This window comes from Entelurus aequoreus, linkage group LG04 (genome assembly GCF_033978785.1).
Source record: "Entelurus aequoreus isolate RoL-2023_Sb linkage group LG04, RoL_Eaeq_v1.1, whole genome shotgun sequence".
Classification (NCBI taxonomy): Eukaryota; Metazoa; Chordata; class Actinopteri; order Syngnathiformes; family Syngnathidae; genus Entelurus; species Entelurus aequoreus.
The window spans coordinates 21308421-21325920 of record NC_084734.1 but is presented as its reverse complement, the minus strand read 5'-3'; the positions used below and the strand labels follow the sequence as shown (position 1 = coordinate 21325920).

General features: G+C 39.1%; 1 protein-coding gene and 1 pseudogene across 5 annotated transcripts in view; both read right to left on the bottom strand.

The window, feature by feature from the left end:
• The window catches only part of LOC133648369 (protocadherin-11 X-linked-like), a 760657-nt gene that overhangs the window by 618546 nt on the left and 124611 nt on the right, over positions 1-17500 (bottom strand). The window lies entirely within an intron of this gene.
• Positions 1-17500, bottom strand: part of LOC133649172 (protocadherin-11 X-linked-like) — a 155395-nt pseudogene that overhangs the window by 36303 nt on the left and 101592 nt on the right.

The window sequence follows — 17500 nt, the reverse complement described above, 5'->3', positions numbered from 1 at the left end:
TACATTTATATATATATATATATATATATATATATATATATATATATATATATATATACATATATATATATATATACATATACATATATATATATATATATATATATATATATATATATATATATATATATATATATATATATATATATATATATATATATATATGAGAGAGAGAGAAAGATATCATTTACATTGCATGTAATATAGATCTGTGTATATATATATATATATATATATATATATATATATATATATATATATATATATATATATATATATACATATGCATATATATACATATGCATATATATGCATACATACATACATATTGTTTATACATATGTTTACACATTTATACAAATATATGAACATTGTATTAATGAAATATTATATACACATAGATCTATATTACATGCAATGTAAATGATATCTTTCTCTCTCTCTCATATATATATATATATATATATATATATATATATATATATATATATATATATATATATATATATATATATATATATATATATAAGCATCTAAATTCAATTTGGTATCAAAATCTGTACTTCAACTTCAGTTTTATTTTTTATTATTTATCACAACTGTATTTGCTGTCTCATATAGAGTGCCTGTGTGATTCTGTTTTTCACACTTAATTGGCAATCACCGTGATTTAAGTCTGCATACTAATGTTTCACTAAATGGGAGAGGGATGTATGCCAAAGAATACAATATAACTTGCGATAAAAGCCAATTTTTCCAGGGTAATCGACAATACGCTGACATATGAACACACACATACACACATTCACACGCTTTGTTTTCCCCACACAGCAGAGCGTTGATTGTGACGAAACAGCAATCATTTGTTCAAAATAAAAAATGTATCAGAGGGACATTTTAGTTTGCATTGCTTTCAGCAAGCTATAGCTAACAGACTGAACAACAACGGTTATCTAAATGTTATTATTAACATCCCCCCTCCGCACATTAGACAGTTACACTACAAAAAGAAGTATAAAAGATAAAACATTGAATTTAAAGCGTATGTGAAAGTTTAACTCCTACGTTGTTTACTGCCCTGACGATATATATATATCAGGGGATTTCAAATGGTAGTAATTTTAAATTAAGTATGGTGTGTGGACATTTTGCGTAATATCCACAAAGTTCAGTTAGTGGGTTGTGTTATGTGTGACCATTAGGAGTGTACAAAAAAATAGATTTTCAAATTAATCGCGTTTGTTATTTGGAACGATTCTTAATTGAATCAAACATAATTTTTTTTTTTTTAATTTGTCCTTTCCAGCCACTCGGGCAAATCATATTGTTGATGTAGGTGCCCATATTTGCTGTACAGTTTTACCGTATTTTCCGGACCATAGGGCACACCAGATTATAAGGCGCAGGCCGATGAAAGGTCTATTTATGATCTTTTTTCATGTATAAAGCGCACTGGATTATGGGGCGCATTAAAGGAGTCATACTCATTTTTATTTTTTTTCTAAATGTAAAACACTTCCTTGTGGTCTACATAACATGTAATGGTGGTTCTTTGGTCAAAATGTTGCATGGATGATGTTTTACAGATCATCTTTGTGCCGCTTTCCGACAGTCAATTTAGGATGCGCCGTTTTGTGGGCGGTCTTATTGTCTTTTCTTCGTCATCATTTTTGTAGCGGTGTAGCGTGCAAGGACGGAAGTGGAAGAAGTGTCAAAAGATGGAGCTAACTGTTTTAATGACATTCAGACTTGACTTAAATCAATAACGAAGCAGCATCTTCTCATCCGGAAAAAACAAAGCCGGAAATGTGTTCCGTCCGACCGGAACTCTCTAATAATTAAAGTTCCTTGGGTGAATAATATAACTCACTAGACCGGTATGTTTTAGCACTTTCATGGCGAGTTTAATGACATATATAAGTAAGAACTTTACACTACTTTATATTAGAAATGGCAACAGCGGAGGATGAATGTCCCATAACAAGAAAATCGAGAAAAAGAAGAATCTTATCGACTACGATGTCGGCACGGACTACAAAGGCGGACGCTCGCAATTTTTTCAGGATTTATGCAGATCCCAAATGCAGATCAGCAGGTACCAGAAGGTAAGAAAAGTTGCTTTTGCATAATATTGCGAAACAAAATGCCATACACCTTACCTCATACACACACCATTATAATACTCGAATGTTGAAGCACATCAAACGGTGCAGCCTACACTTATCTCCTATGTTTGACTGCCATCTACTGGTCACACTTATCATTACTTCATGTATCAAATAAAATTGCTTTGAGGTAGGTAAGCTCAACCAAATGTTTTCCTTACATAAGGCGCACCGGGTTATAAGGCGCACTGTCGAGTTTTGAGAGAAAAAACAAGGATTTTAAGTGCGCCTCATAGTCCGGAAAATACGGAGTGGGATACTTTTTTATTGCCTCATTTGTATTTGACTTTATTAAATGTTTGTGTCGAATTTTGTTAAACAAAATCAGTGTTCCTTTAAGTAATATACAAATTCATCAGAGCTATTTTATGAACGAATGTAGTTAATTGTAAAACTGGCTACCAATGTTATTAAAAAAAAAAAAATAGTTTTGAATCGAGATTCGTTTTGTATCGAGAATCGAATTGTTGACCCCCAAGTATTGAATCGTTTGATGCCAGAGATTCACAGCCCAAAGGCAGACGCGTGCAATTTTTTCAGGATTTATGCAGATCCCAAATACAGATCAGCAGGTACCAGAAGGTAAGACAAGTTTCTTTTGCATAATATTGAAAAACAAAACGCCAGTTAATGTCTTACCTTATACAAACGTTTCTACACACACCATAATAATACCCGTATATTGAAGCACATCAAACGGTGCAGCCTACACTTATCTCCTATGTTTGACTGCCATCTACTGGTCACACTTATCATGACACCATGTACCAAATAAAATTGCTTCGAGATGGGTAAGCTCAACCAAAGCTATTCCTTACATTAGGCGCACCGGGTTATAAGGAGCACTGTCGAGTTTTGAGAAAAAAACAAGGATTTTAAGTGCGCCTTATAGTCCGGAAAATACAGTACTTTATAAAACAAAGTGTGGGATACTTCTTTTATTGCCTCATTAAATGTTTGTGTATAATTTTCCCGAACAAAATCAGTTTTCCTTTAAGTAATATAGAAATTCATCAGAGCTGTTTATATATTTTACGGAGGAATGTAGTTAATTGTAAAACTGGCTACCAATGTTAATAAAAAATATATATATTGTTTTGAATCGAGAATTGTTTTGTATCGAGAAACGAATTGTTAACCCCCAAGTATCGAAATCGTTTGATGCCAGAGATTCACAGCCCAAAAGCGGACGTGCGCAATTTTTTCAGGATTTATGCAGATCCCAAATACAGATCAGCAGGTACCAGAAGGTAAGAAAAGTTGCTTTTGCATAATATTGAAAAACAAAACGCCAGATAATATCTCTTACCTTATACACACACCATAATAATACCCGTATATTGAAGCACATCAAACGGTGCAGCCTACACTTGTTTCCTATGTTTGACTGCCATCTACTGGTCACACTTATCATGACACCATGTACCGAATAAAATTGCTTCGAGGTGGGTAAGCTCAACCAAAGCTATTCCTTACATTAGGTGCACCGGATTATAAGGAGCACTGTCGAGTTTTGAGAAAAAAACAAGGATTTTAAGTGCGCCTTATATTCCGGAAAATACGGTACTTTAGAAAACAAAGTGTGGGATACTTATTTTATTGCCTCATTAAATGTTTGTGTAGAATCTTCCCGAACAAAATCAGTTTTCCTTTAAGTAATATAGAAATTCATCAGAGCTGTTTATATATTTTACGGAGGAATGTAGTTAATTGTAAAACTGGCTGCCAATGTTATTAAAAAATATATATATTGTTTTGAATCGAGAATTGTTTTGTATCGAGAAACGAATCGTTAACCCCCAAGTATCAAAATCGTTTGATGCCAGAGATCCACAGCCCAAAGGCGGACGTGCGCAATTTTTTTCAGGATTTATGCAGATCCCGAATACAGATCAGCAGGTACCAGAAGGTAAGAAAAGTTGCTTTTGCATAATATTGAAAAACAAAACGCCAGATAATATGTCTTACCTTATACACACACCATAATAATACTCGTATGTTGAAGCACATCAAACGGTGCAGCCTACACTTGTTTCCTATGTTTGACTGCCATCTACTGGTCACACTTATCATGACACCATGTACCAAATAAAATTGCTTCGAGGTGGGTAAGCTCAACCAAAGGTATTCCTTACATTAGGCACACCGGGTTGTAAGGAGCACTGTCGAGTTTTGAGAAAAAAAACAAGGATTTTAAGTGCGCCTTATAGTCCGGATAATACAGTACTTTAGAAAACAGAGTGTGGGATACTTCTTTTATTGCCTCATTAAATGTTTGTGTAGAATTTTACTGAACAAAATCAGTTTTCCTTTAAGTAATATAGAAATTCATCAGAGCTGTTTATCTATTTTACGGAGGAATGTAGTTAATTGTAAAACTGGCTACCAATGTTATTAAAAAATATATATATATTGTTTTGAATCGAGAATTGTTTTGTATCGAGAATCGAATTGTTAACCCCCAAGTATCGAACTGTTTGATGCCAAAGATTCACAGCCCTAGTGACCTTGTGTGTTGTCTTTCTGTGTTGGTTGCAGTCTCCTTGCGCTATGAGTGGGAATGGTCGTATGGATCGGGTGAAATAAATTGATGCTTTGCTCTATTTGTTTAGTTAACTTCTGAGTCAATGACCTGATTTACTAAATATGACCGAAAAATGGCAGTCAACTGGCAGCAATTAAACTGTCAAGAATCGAGCTAAGACCGCCATACTTAGTTCCCCTCAAATAATGGCCGAAAAAGAGTGACAGGATAAGTATATTCATTCAGATTTTTGTGAACAGGAAGTATTTCCAACCAAATAAAAGTCCCTGCTATTTTACATGAGTCAATCAATCACCTGTATAAAAAAAAAAAAGGCATGAATACCTAAATTGCACTACGGGCGTCCTGTGTCTTGGCAAGGCAACCGGGCTCATTGAAGTTCTCGGCCTACCGACAACGGGGAATTCATGGAAAATACAAATCCGTTTTTTTTCCCCGAGACATTTCCTTTCCTACATGCGAGACTTAATTAGAGAACAGTTGGATGGGAAAACAGCTGACATCGATCAACGTGAGGCTTCTTTACATCGCACGTAGCCTATAGCACAGACGGGCATTGTGCTGCCCTGTCAAAATATGGATGAGCGACTGTACATTCCATCAGCGGGTGTGGCGCACATGACTTTGAAGTGTGCATCTTATCAGAACGCTGAATGCCTTCAGTGTGGTGCCTAGGCACTCCGAGGCGCATAATGCGGTTTGAATCAAATCCTTAAATAAGATGTGATCCACTGCAGTAAAATGGGGTAAAAAAAAAAGGAATTTAAGAAGGATCTAGATTTTGTTTGTTCGGCAGTATTTTGGAAAGTTAATGTCGTTTTGTGATGCATTTTTCTAATGTGGCAGCACACTATATGTATATACATATACACAGTCTAGTGCAGGGATGTCAAACTGGTTTTCATTGAGGGCCACTTGTAACAGTGAATAATGTATGAATTTGCCTCTGGATTTCATTATTAATTTTATCAATTGTTTTAAGTAGACTGTCTATTTTACAGTAAAAATGTTACATTTACAAAATGTTTCTGTATAAAAAGTTTTTTTTTTACATTTTACGATAAATGGAAAAACAGTACCACTGTTTGTTTGTTTTTTGAGGAGGGGGGGGGGGGGGGGTTACAGAAAAAAGCTGGAATTTTTGTGTTAAATTTACATATTTTTTTACAATATTATATTGTTAATAGAAAAACAGTACAAGTTTTTATTTTATTTTATTCTGGCTACTTAGCTGACAGTTTTTCTACCGTATAAACAAATGTACCATCTTCCCATGTACAGCAAGGGTGTCAAACGTGAGGCCCGAGGGCCGGATCAGGCCCGCGAACAGGTTTTATCCGGCCCGCGGGAAGACTTTGCTAAGTATAAAAATTAACCGGACATTTTTCAATGAAAGAAACCGCTGTTCTAAATGTGTCCACTGGATGTCGCAATAGCAATTATTTGTAGCTTTGTAGAATGAACCACAATATGTTACTACATCAGTCGAGCATAATGAGCAAAATACATAAATAACATCCTGTAATTTGATTTTGATATAATTTTTTTATCTTGATAGAATGAAAATTAACACCAATGAGTTGACTGATTAACATTATCACATATTTTATTCAGAAAATATAAATAACGACAAACATAGATAGAATACTATTAACCACAACATGTAAGTGTAAGAAAACAAAAAAAAACCCATTATGATTTGTACAATTTCAGAATGTGCTTGTTCTATTTTTAAACAAAGAAAACAATCTGAAGTTTTCTTTATTTTAACTTGTCGTGATTCTACCAGTTTTTTCTCAATGTGGCCCCCGGTCTAAAATGAGTTTGACACCCCTGCTTTACACTAATATACCGTTAAAAAACAACAACCGTAGATTTTACAGTCCAAAACTGGCAGCTCAGTCAACAGAATTTTAACGCACAAAAAACAGTACTATTTGTTTCCAATTTACAGTACCATGCTGTAAAGAACGAGGTAAAATGTATTCTCATTTTTATGAATTCGATGGGTAGTTTGCTGTAAAGTTAAGTATTTTTTTTATTTTTATTTAGGCAAAAACATGTTTGGAAACTATGATGATATACTTTAATATTTGGGTGTTTGCGGGTCAGACAAAATGATGACGTGGGCCAGATCTGGCCCCCGGGCCTTGAGTTTGACACCTCTGCTCTAGTACATGTATGCAACGTAATGCCAGAAAATCTGCTCCTATAGTAATAAAATGCTCAAGTTGGACCGTGGTAGTGAGAGAGGAGTACGGTAGAAAAACTATCGAATCTGAGCACTTATACTGTATATCTCGCCCGGGAGTCAAACTCATTTTCATCCTGGGCCATTTCACAGTTGCGGCTGCCCTCAGAGGGCCGCTTGTAACCGCGAAACATTTATAAATATATAGTATATTGGAGCAGTGCTGCTCAGACGGTAGGGTTCCAGGTTCGATTCCATCCTAGTCACTCTTGCTGGTCGTGGTTAGCGCCTTGTGTGGCAGCGTCCACCATCGGTGTGTGTATGTGTGAGTTGATGGGTGAATGCGACGTTTAATGTAAAGCATTCCAGGTATATTTCATCGCTTTGTAAAAATATAGACAATTTAGTATAATTACCTTATAATATTAAACAATCACCTCTTTATTTGATTATTATTATTATCATTATCGACAAACTGACGGAAAGCTAGTGTATAACATATTTAAACAAGGGAACAAGGGTTACAATGACCCCCTCAATAGCTTGGTGCATTAGTTAAGAATGTTGTAAAAAAAAAATGCTGTCAAAATCGAAATATATTTAGCGATAAAATTGCCAAGCTTTTGCGGGGCCACATTAAATGATGGGGGGCCCCCGAGGCTTTGAGTCTGTTGGTATAAAGCACATTCAGAAAAGAACATATGTCTTGATTGCCACGGTCAAAGTTATTGCTATAATAGGATAGGATAATAGTATAGAACTGTTCTGCATCATCTATGTCAGGCCTGGGCAATTAATTTGACTCGGGGGGGAGAAAAAATGTGTCTGGGGGCCGGTATCTGTCTTTTTAAGAACGCTAATACAAACACTCAGAATAATGTCTGATTGAATGCTAAAAACGATATGACAGACCGCCTTGAAAAAAGTAATGGAATTTTACACTTTTTACACCCAGAATGTACATGACAATAAAGAATGTGGCATTTACAATATTAACTATAACCGATAAAACACTGAATATTGACTACATATGAATATCACACCCCCTCTCTGGTATATCTGATATATCACTAAGCTTTAGAACTTTGTTGTGAAAATATCCTTCCGCGTCTGTCCCTGACACCCGCATTTCGGGCTGGCCGCTCTGGAAACACTCGGTGGAAACGCTCCCCACCCACATTGCTTGGTGCCTGGTTTGAGCTGCTGTGACTTAGATTACCATAGTACCTAGTACATCATGCAAAAGCGCAGATTCCGACCATTGAAATACTTTGTGTAGTTCAAGACGTACGGTCTTTTAAAAACATCATTATGGCAGCTATCTAAAAAAAATATTTGTCAATGTCCGGCGGGCCAGATTGAAAAGCTTGAATGGGGCGCATGTGGCCCCGGGCCTTAATTTGCCAAGGTCTGATCTATGTAAATGTGTTTGTCTTTAGAATCTACACCAATGCTGTGATTAGTACATAACGAGAGATAAAATGCTAGAAAATGTCAGGTCGCGGTATTCCCTTCCTTCACTCCTCCGTTTTTAGCACAATTCCACAACATTATTGCGTGCCACAAATCTTCGCGACCCCGTCTGTAGGGTGAAAAGCCCACAAACGAAGAGGAGGAATTATACTGGCAGGAAAATAAGTACGAGGCAGGGAAGATATCCTAAGTGTCACTCAGTGTGTCTCCTTTGCTTACATTTCACTTGTCTCCTGAAATGCTATTTTGAGCTCCAGACAGCAGGTTGGATCCACGAGGCCAAACCCAAGCTTCTCTCTTGGGAGCAGGCCTGGCCTGTATCACGTTCCATGACAGCGTGACGGACAGGTCTTCTCGCTGTTTGGATCCAATGAATGCAGCAGGGGGAAGGCCATATGTACAACTGCTGTCAGAGTCATACCTTCACCCCTAAAGAGACCCTCAGCCATCAACATTCACTACGGTTAGCCCAAGGACCCCGGGACATTTTAGTTCTTTGTCTCGACGGAGCTGTGGATCCGTAGGGTTTTTTCCAACGAACGATACAAGATTTTGAGTTTTGTCTCTTTGAAAAGCTCTAAAGAACACTGACAAATCAGGTTTCTATCAAGATCTTTCCATTCTTATTCCATCGGGAAATTACGACAACTGCAACGTTCGCGCGTCCTCCTGGAAACGGAGAGGGTGCCAACAAAAATTCTGACTTTGAGAATATTGATAGTAGGCTAAACAAAAACGGATTTAAACACTGAGCTATACGAGATACAAAACAATAATTCAAATAAACATATTTTGCACTTTTTCAGGGATTATATTCAGGATTCTGCAGTCGGAATGACTGATCATGGACCTTAAGAGGACCGGTACTACGTACTCGTGTGTAACTGATGGGAAACATGCAACCATAAACACGAACCAACTATAGTTTACAACTATCATTTTAGTGTAATGTTGTGCGGATAATTACCGGAACTCTTCCGTGGGTCACAGGCAAATCTAACACCGCATTATGTACACAGGCACATAGCATTACCGCATGTGTGCTTTTACAAAAACACAACGGCTTAGTTTTGATTATGATTGTAAGCATTCAATTAACACTCGGCTTGTTACTGTGCTCGTAGTTTGCAGCTGTTTAGAGAATAACTACACCACGACCCCGGTATCATTCCTCATTAGGTGCACAAAGCAGACAACTGCGACATCCGAGGGTGCCAACAAAAATTCTGTTTGACTTTGAGAATATTGATAGTAGGCTAAAAAAAAAAAAAAAAGTCTGCATTGCTCGGATGTAAACACTGAGCTATACGAGATACAAAACAATAATTCAAATAAACATATTCTGCACTTTTTCCAGGGATTATGTCAGGATTCTGCAGTCGGAATGACTGATCATGGACCTTAAGAGGACCGGAAGTACATACTCGTGTGTAACTGATGGGAAGCATGCAATGATAAATACTAACCAACTATAGTTTAGAACTATCATTTTAATGTAGTGTTGTGCAGATAATTACCGGAACTCTTCCGTGGGTCACATGCAAATCTAACACCGCATTATGTACACAGGCACATAGCGTTACTGCATGTGTGCTTTTACAAAAATACAACAGCTTTTGATTCTGATTGTAAGTATTCAATTAACACTCGGTTTGTTACCGTGCTGGTAGTTTGCAGCCGTTTAGAGAATAACTACACCACGACCCCGGTATCAGACCTCATTAGGTGCACAAAGCAGACTATTGAAGATTTTAGCGGGAGGCAATTATAACGCTCTGAAAGAACCGGTCCAAATACAACATTTTCCTCAACTCTGACTCCTGTCCACCGCGGTATAACACATGAGGGACACGCTTGGCATCCTAATTGGCGATACGGTTACTCGGCGCCGTGCAATCGCCCCGAGTGAGGCGCTGAATATAAATGAACCAATCGCTACCATTAAACGTGTGCCCTTTCTTAATATTTGCACCGGCGAAACATGTACTCACGTTTTATTCCGTTTCCTTGCAAATGAGTTCAGAGAGTGGCCCTTTGGAAAACAAGCCTCTCCTGACCTTTGGCATTCGGGACGCAACACAAAGTCCACTTGGAATGCGGGCTTTTAAGTGGAAATTGGTGTGGAACCGACTGAGGTTATAGACTGTGACAAGGGGTAAGGGGGCGGGATGTTGCTTGTTGCCGCGCACCCACGCAACGTGCTTTGCAGCTAAGATGCTGAGAGACCTTAGTGCTTATATATATGAGGACTATGCCTCTATTTTTTCCTATTGCATGAGCGTATTCTCCCACTTCCACGGCAATTATCCGCACAGAGAGGGGGGGGGGGGAGCCATCCAAATCCATGAAGCACCTCTTGCAAACTGACTCATATTGAGCACATTTTTTTTTTGTGGGTTGTGCGTGAATGAAGTAGCTTACCTTTTTTTTTTTTTTTTTTTTTTTTTGCTGGACTGGGTTACGACGAATCAGTTAGTAGGTTGTAGACATCACTGCTTTAAAAAAAAAAAAAAAAAAAAAAAAAAAAAAAAATTAAATTAAAAAAAAATACATATATTGAGAAAACGAGGGGGAGAATCCTCGTTTGGAGCAAAGAAAAAAATATCCTCTACAAAAACTTATCCATGCGCACAAGAGCGGTTGTCCTTAAATGCTGGAGGAAAAAACAAAACACGGACACAAGTTTTTTTTGGGAAAAAAAAGCAAGTCCTCCTCATATGTCCACGTTTTTTTTTTTTTTTGTTGTTGTTGTTTTTTTTTTACCCTAATGTCCTAACACTGTATCCCTACATGAATCACCGAGTGCGCCAAAGCGTGCGTCAAAAACTTCCATCCAAGCGCGCAAAAAAAAAAAAAAAATACGCAAAACTTGCGGCTAATTAATTTTTACCAGCTTGCGCACCCCCCCAAAAAAAAGTGGGATGCGGAGATGCCGCTTTTCCCTCCCCCCTCGTACCCTCTTCGCCTCTGCCCACGCCGGTTGGATCAGAGTGCGGCTCGGTGCACCCGCCGGAGCCCGGGATGGTCGCTATGCCGTGGCCGCGCGCTAAGCTGGAAGTGCCTCGGTAGTATCGGACGGGCTCGCCGCGCTTGCCCACATCTCTGCCTCTCTCGCTCGCTCTACCCGCGCCGCTGACATCACCAGGACGAGGAGGAGCCAGGGCGCAGACTCCTGGAGCTCTGGTCCTCTTAAAGCCGCACTGCGCGCGGCTGAGAAGCTCGCACAAGGCTTGAGAAGAGCACTTGGGAGGCTCCACTCTTCGCATCCACCTGAAAGCAAGAGGGGGGCACTGTTCACTTTTACTTCTGTATTCTCAATTGAGGATCATTGGCACCTCTGAATAAAAGGTGGGATTCGAATTGCTTTAATCAAGAATGGGTGTTGCCTACATATTATAGCAGGCCTGGGCAATAATTTTGCCACGGGGGGGGCCAGAAAAAAATGTCTCTGGGGGCCGATGTATCTGATTTTTAGGAACACTAATACAAAACCTCACAATAATGTCTGATTGAATGCTAAAAACAAAATGGAAATTTAAAGGCCTACTGAGATGATTTTTTAAAATTTAAACGGGGATAGCAGATCCATTCTATGTGTCATACTTGATCATTTCGCGATATTGCCATATTTTTGCTGAAAGGATTCAGTATAGAACAACAACGATAAAGTTCGCAACTTTTGGTCTCTGATAAAAAAAAAAAAGCCTTGCCTCTACCGGAAGTAGCGTGACGTCGCAGGTTGAAGGGCTCCTCACATTTCCCCATTGTTTACACCAGCAGCGAAAGCGATTCGGACCGAGAAAGAGACGATTACCCCATTAATTTGAGCGAGGATAAACGATTCGTGGATGAGGAACGTGGGAGTGAAGGCCTAGAGTGCAGTGCAGGACGTATCTTTTTTCGCTCTGACCGTAACTTAGGTAAAAGTGCTCAATGGATTCCACACCTTCTCCTTTTTCTATTGTGGATTACGGATTTGTATTTTAAACCGCCCCGGATACTATATCCTCTTGAAAATGAGAGTCGAGAACGCAAAATGGACATTCACAGTGACTTTAATCTCCATGACAATACATCGACGAAGCTCTTTAGCTACTGAGCTAACGTGATAGCATCTGGCTCAAACGCAGATAGAATCAAAATAAATACATCCCTGACTGGAAGGATAGACAGAAGAACAACAATACTATTAAACCATGTACAGGTAACTACACGGTTAGTAATTCTCAGCCTGGCAAAGCTTAACAATGCTGTTGCTAACGACGCCATTGAAGCTAATTTAGCAACCAGACCTCACAGAGCTTAGATAAAAACATTAGCGCTCCACCTACGCCAGCCAGCCCTCATCTGCTCATCAACACCCGTGCTCACCTGCTTTCCAGCGATCGACGGCGCGACGAAGGACTTCACCCGATCATCCGTGCGGTTGGCGGCTAGCGTCGGCTAGCGCGTCTGCTATCCAAGTAAGTCCTCCTGGTTGTGTTGCTACAGCCAGCCGCTAATACACCGACCCCGCCTACAACTTTCTTCTTTGCAGTCTTCATTGTTCATTAAACAAATTGCAAAAGATTCACCAGCACAGATGTCCAGAATACTGTGGAATTATGAGATGAAAACAGAGCTATTTGTATTGTTTTCAATGGGGTACCGATACTTTTGTTTCACTGGCTACGTCACGCGCATACGTCATCATCTAAAGACGTTTTCAACCGGAAGTTTAGCGGGAAATTTAAAATTAAACTTTATAAGTTAACCCGGCCGTATTGGCATGTGTTGCAATGTTAAGATTTCATCATTGATGTATAAACTATCAGACTGCGTGGTCGGTAGTAGTGGGTTTCAGTAGGCCTTCAAAGGCCTACTGAAATGATTTTTATTTATTTAAACGGGGATAGCAGATCCATTCTATGTGTCATACTTGATCATTTCGCGATATTGCCATATTTTTGCTGAAAGGATTCAGTATAGAACAACAACGATAAAGTTCGCAACTTTTGGTCTCTGATAAAAAAAAAAAGCCTTGCCTCTACCGGAAGTAGCGTGACGTCGCAGGTTGAAGGGCTCCTTACATTTCCCCATTGTTTACACCAGCAGCGAAAGCGATTCGGACCGAGAAAGAGACGATTACCCCATTAATTTGAGCGAGGATAAACGATTCGTGGATGAGGAACGTGAGAGTGAAGGCCTAGAGTGCAGTGCCGGACGTATCTTTTTTCGCTCTGACCGTAACTTAGGTAAAAGTGCTCATTGGATTCCACACCTTCTCCTTTTTCTATTGTGGATTACGGATTTGTATTTTAAACCGCCCCGGATACTATATCCTCTTGAAAATAAGAGTCGAGAACGCAAAATGGACATTCACAGTGACTTTAATCTCCACGACAATACATCGACGAAGCTCTTTACCTACTGAGCTAACGTGATAGCATCTGGCTCAAACGCAGATAGAATCAAAATAAATACATCCCTGACTGGAAGGATAGACAGAAGATCAACAATACTATTAAACCATGTACAGGTAACTACACGGTTAATAATTCTCAGCCTGGCAAAGCTTAACAATGCTGTTGCTAACGACGCCATTGAAGCTAACTTAGCAACCGGACCTCACAGAGCTTAGATAAAAACATTAGCGCTCCACCTACGCCAGCCAGCCCTCATCTGCTCATCAACACGCGACGAAGGACTTCACCCGATCATCCGTGCGGTTGGCGGCTAGCGTCGGCTAGCGCGTCTGCTATCCAAGTAAGTCCTCCTGGTTGTGTTGCTACAGCCAGCCGCTAATACACCGATCCCACCTGCAACTTTCTTCTTTGCAGTCTTCATTGTTCATTAAACAAATTGCAAAAGATTCACCAGCACAGATGTCCAGAATACTGTGGAATTATGAGATGAAAACAGAGCTATTTTGTATTGTTTTCAATGGGGTACCGATACTTTTGTTTCACTGGCTACGTCACGCGCATACGTCATCATCCAAAGACGTTTTCAACCGGAAGTTTAGCGGGAAATTTAAAATTGCACTCTATAAGTTAACCCGGCCGTATTGGCATGTGTTGCAATGTTAAGATTTCATCATTGATATATAAACTATCAGACTGCGTGGTCGGTAGTAGTGGGTTTCAGTAGGCCTTCAAAGGCCTACTGAAATGATTTTTTAAAATTTAAACGGGGATAGCAGATCCATTCTATGTGTCATACTTGATCATTTCGCGATATTGCCATATTTTTGCTGAAAGGATTTAGTAGAGAACATCGACGATAAAGTTCGCAACTTTTGGTCGCTGATAAAAAAAGCCTTGCCTGTACCGGAAGTAGCGTGACATCGCAGGTTGAAAGGCTCCTCACATTTCCCCATTGTTTACACCAGCAGCGAGAGCGATTCGGACCGACAAAGCGACGATTACCCCATTAATTTGAGCGAGGATAAAATATTTGTGGATGAGGAACGTGAGAGTGAAGGACTAGAGTGCAGTGCAGGACGTATCTTTTTTCCCTCTGACCGTAACTTAGGTAAAAGGGCTCATTGGATCCCACACCTTCTCCTTTTTCTATTGTGGATTACGGATTTGTATTTTAAACCGCCTCGGATACTATATCCTCTTGAAAATGAGAGTCGAGAACGCAAAATGGACATTCACAGTGACTTTAATCTCCACGACAATACATCGACGAAGCTCTTTAGCTACTGAGCTAACGTGATAGCATCGGGCTCAAATGCAGATAGAATCAAAATAAATACATCCCTGACTGGAAGGATAGACAGAAGAACAACAATACTATTAAACCATGTACAGGTAACTACACGGTTAGTAATTCTCAGCCTGGCAAAGCTTAACAATGCTGTTGCTAACGACGCCATTGAAGCTAATTTAGCAACCGGACCTCACAGAGCTTAGATAAAAACATTAGCGCTCCACCTACGCCAGCCAGCCCTCATCTGCTCATCAACACGCGACGAAGGACTTCACCCGATCATCCGTGCGGTTGGCGGCTAGCGTCGGCTAGCGCGTCTGCTATCCAAGTAAGTCCTCCTGGTTGTGTTGCTACAGCCAGCCGCTAATACACCGATCCCACCTACAACTTTCTTCTTTGCAGTCTTCATTGTTCATTAAACAAATTGCAAAAGATTCACCAGCACAGATGTCCAGAATACTGTGGAATTTTGCGATGAAAACAGAGCTGTTTGTATTGTGATATAATGTGTCCGAATACTTCCGCTTCAACCATCGACGTCATGCGCAAACGTCATCATACATAGACATTTTCAACCGGAAGTTTCCGGGAAATTCAAAATTGCACTTTGTAAGTTAACCCGGCCGTATTGGCATGTGTTGCAATGTTAAGATTTCATCATTGATATATAAACTATCAGACTGCGTGGTCGGTAGTAGTGAGTTTCAGTAAGCCTTTAATGTACTTGAAAATAAAGAATGTGGAATTTACAATATTGACTATGAACAATAAAACACTGATTAAAACATATGAACGTCGCAATTTGTAAATACGTGACTTAATAGTCTTCTACCCAACTGTTTGAAAGAAGTCAATATGTCTTTATGAACGATAAAACACTGAATATTGTAAACATATGAACGTCACACCCCCTCTCGCTCCCCACCCACATTGTTTGGTGCCTCGTCTGAGCTGCTGTGACTTAGATGACCATAGTAACTAGTAAATCATGAAAAAGCGCAGATTCCCACCATTGAAATACTTTGTATAGTTCAAGACTTACGGTAATTTGAAAACATCAATGTTTTCTATATTCTTCTATATTCCCAATTGAGGCCAGGCTGGATCATTGGTACCTCTGAATAAAAGGTGGATTCAAACTGCTTTAATCAAGGTTGAAGAGTAGGAATGGGTATTGCCTACATATTATAGCAGGCTGGGCAATTATTTTGCCAAATATAGAGGGAAAAAAGTGTCTGGGGGCCGGTGTATCTGATTTTTAGGAACACTAATACAAAACCTCACAATAATGTCTGATTGAATGCTAAAAACAAAATGGAATTTGAATGTACTTGAAAATAAAGAATGTGGAATTTACAATATTGACTATGAACGATAAAACACTGATTACAACATATGAACGTCACCCCCCCTCTCGATCGACATATTTTACGATCAAGCGAAACGCAACAAAAAATGTGACAAACACCACGAAATATGAACGTGAAAAAACTATAAAAAAAACAGCTCAATGCGCACCGCAAGTCAAAATGTTTGGATACCCCTGACATAAACAAGGCACAGTTGTCAATAACATCACATTTTTATACTCATGGTGTATGAATAAAAGGTAAGCAACACCTACAACCTTTCCATGACTTATTGCGAAAATATAGTGCATTTATTAGCACTAATGTTCTGTTGAAACTCATAATGCAAGCATTTAAGAGACCAACATCATATGTGCATATAAGGACTGTTAGAATTGCGTCTCAGCCGTGGAATGTGCCCGACAATTAATTAAAATAATTATAACATGTGTAGGCAAGCAACGTGAAGTCGCAATTTGTAAATGCGTGGCTTAATAGTCTTCTAACCAACTGTTTGAAAGAAGTCAATATGTCTTGTCTCTAACTATGAACAATAAAACACTGAATATTGGAAAACATATGAACGTCACACCCCCTCTCGCTCCCCACCCACATTGCTTGGTGCCTCGTCTGAGCTGCTGTGACTTAGACGACCATAGTTACTAGTATATCATGCAAAAGCGCAGATTCCCACCATTGAAATACTTTGTATAGTTCAAGACTTACAGTAATTCGAAAACATCACTCTTTTCTATATTCTTCTATATTCCCAATTGAGGCCAAGCTGGATCATTGGTACCTCTGAATAAAAGGTGGGATTCAAACTGCTTTAATCAGGGTTGAAGAGTAGGAATGGGTATTGCCTACATATTATAGCAGGCCTGGGCAATTACTTTGCCACGGGGGGCCAAATTTAGAGAAAAAAATGTGTTCGGGGACAGGTGTATCTGATTTTTAGGAACACTAATACAAAACCTCACAATATTGTCTGAATGAATGCTAAAAAAAAGGAATGGAATTGTATATTTGTTTACAGAATGAGACACCCAGAATGTACATGAAAATAAAGAATGTGGGTTTT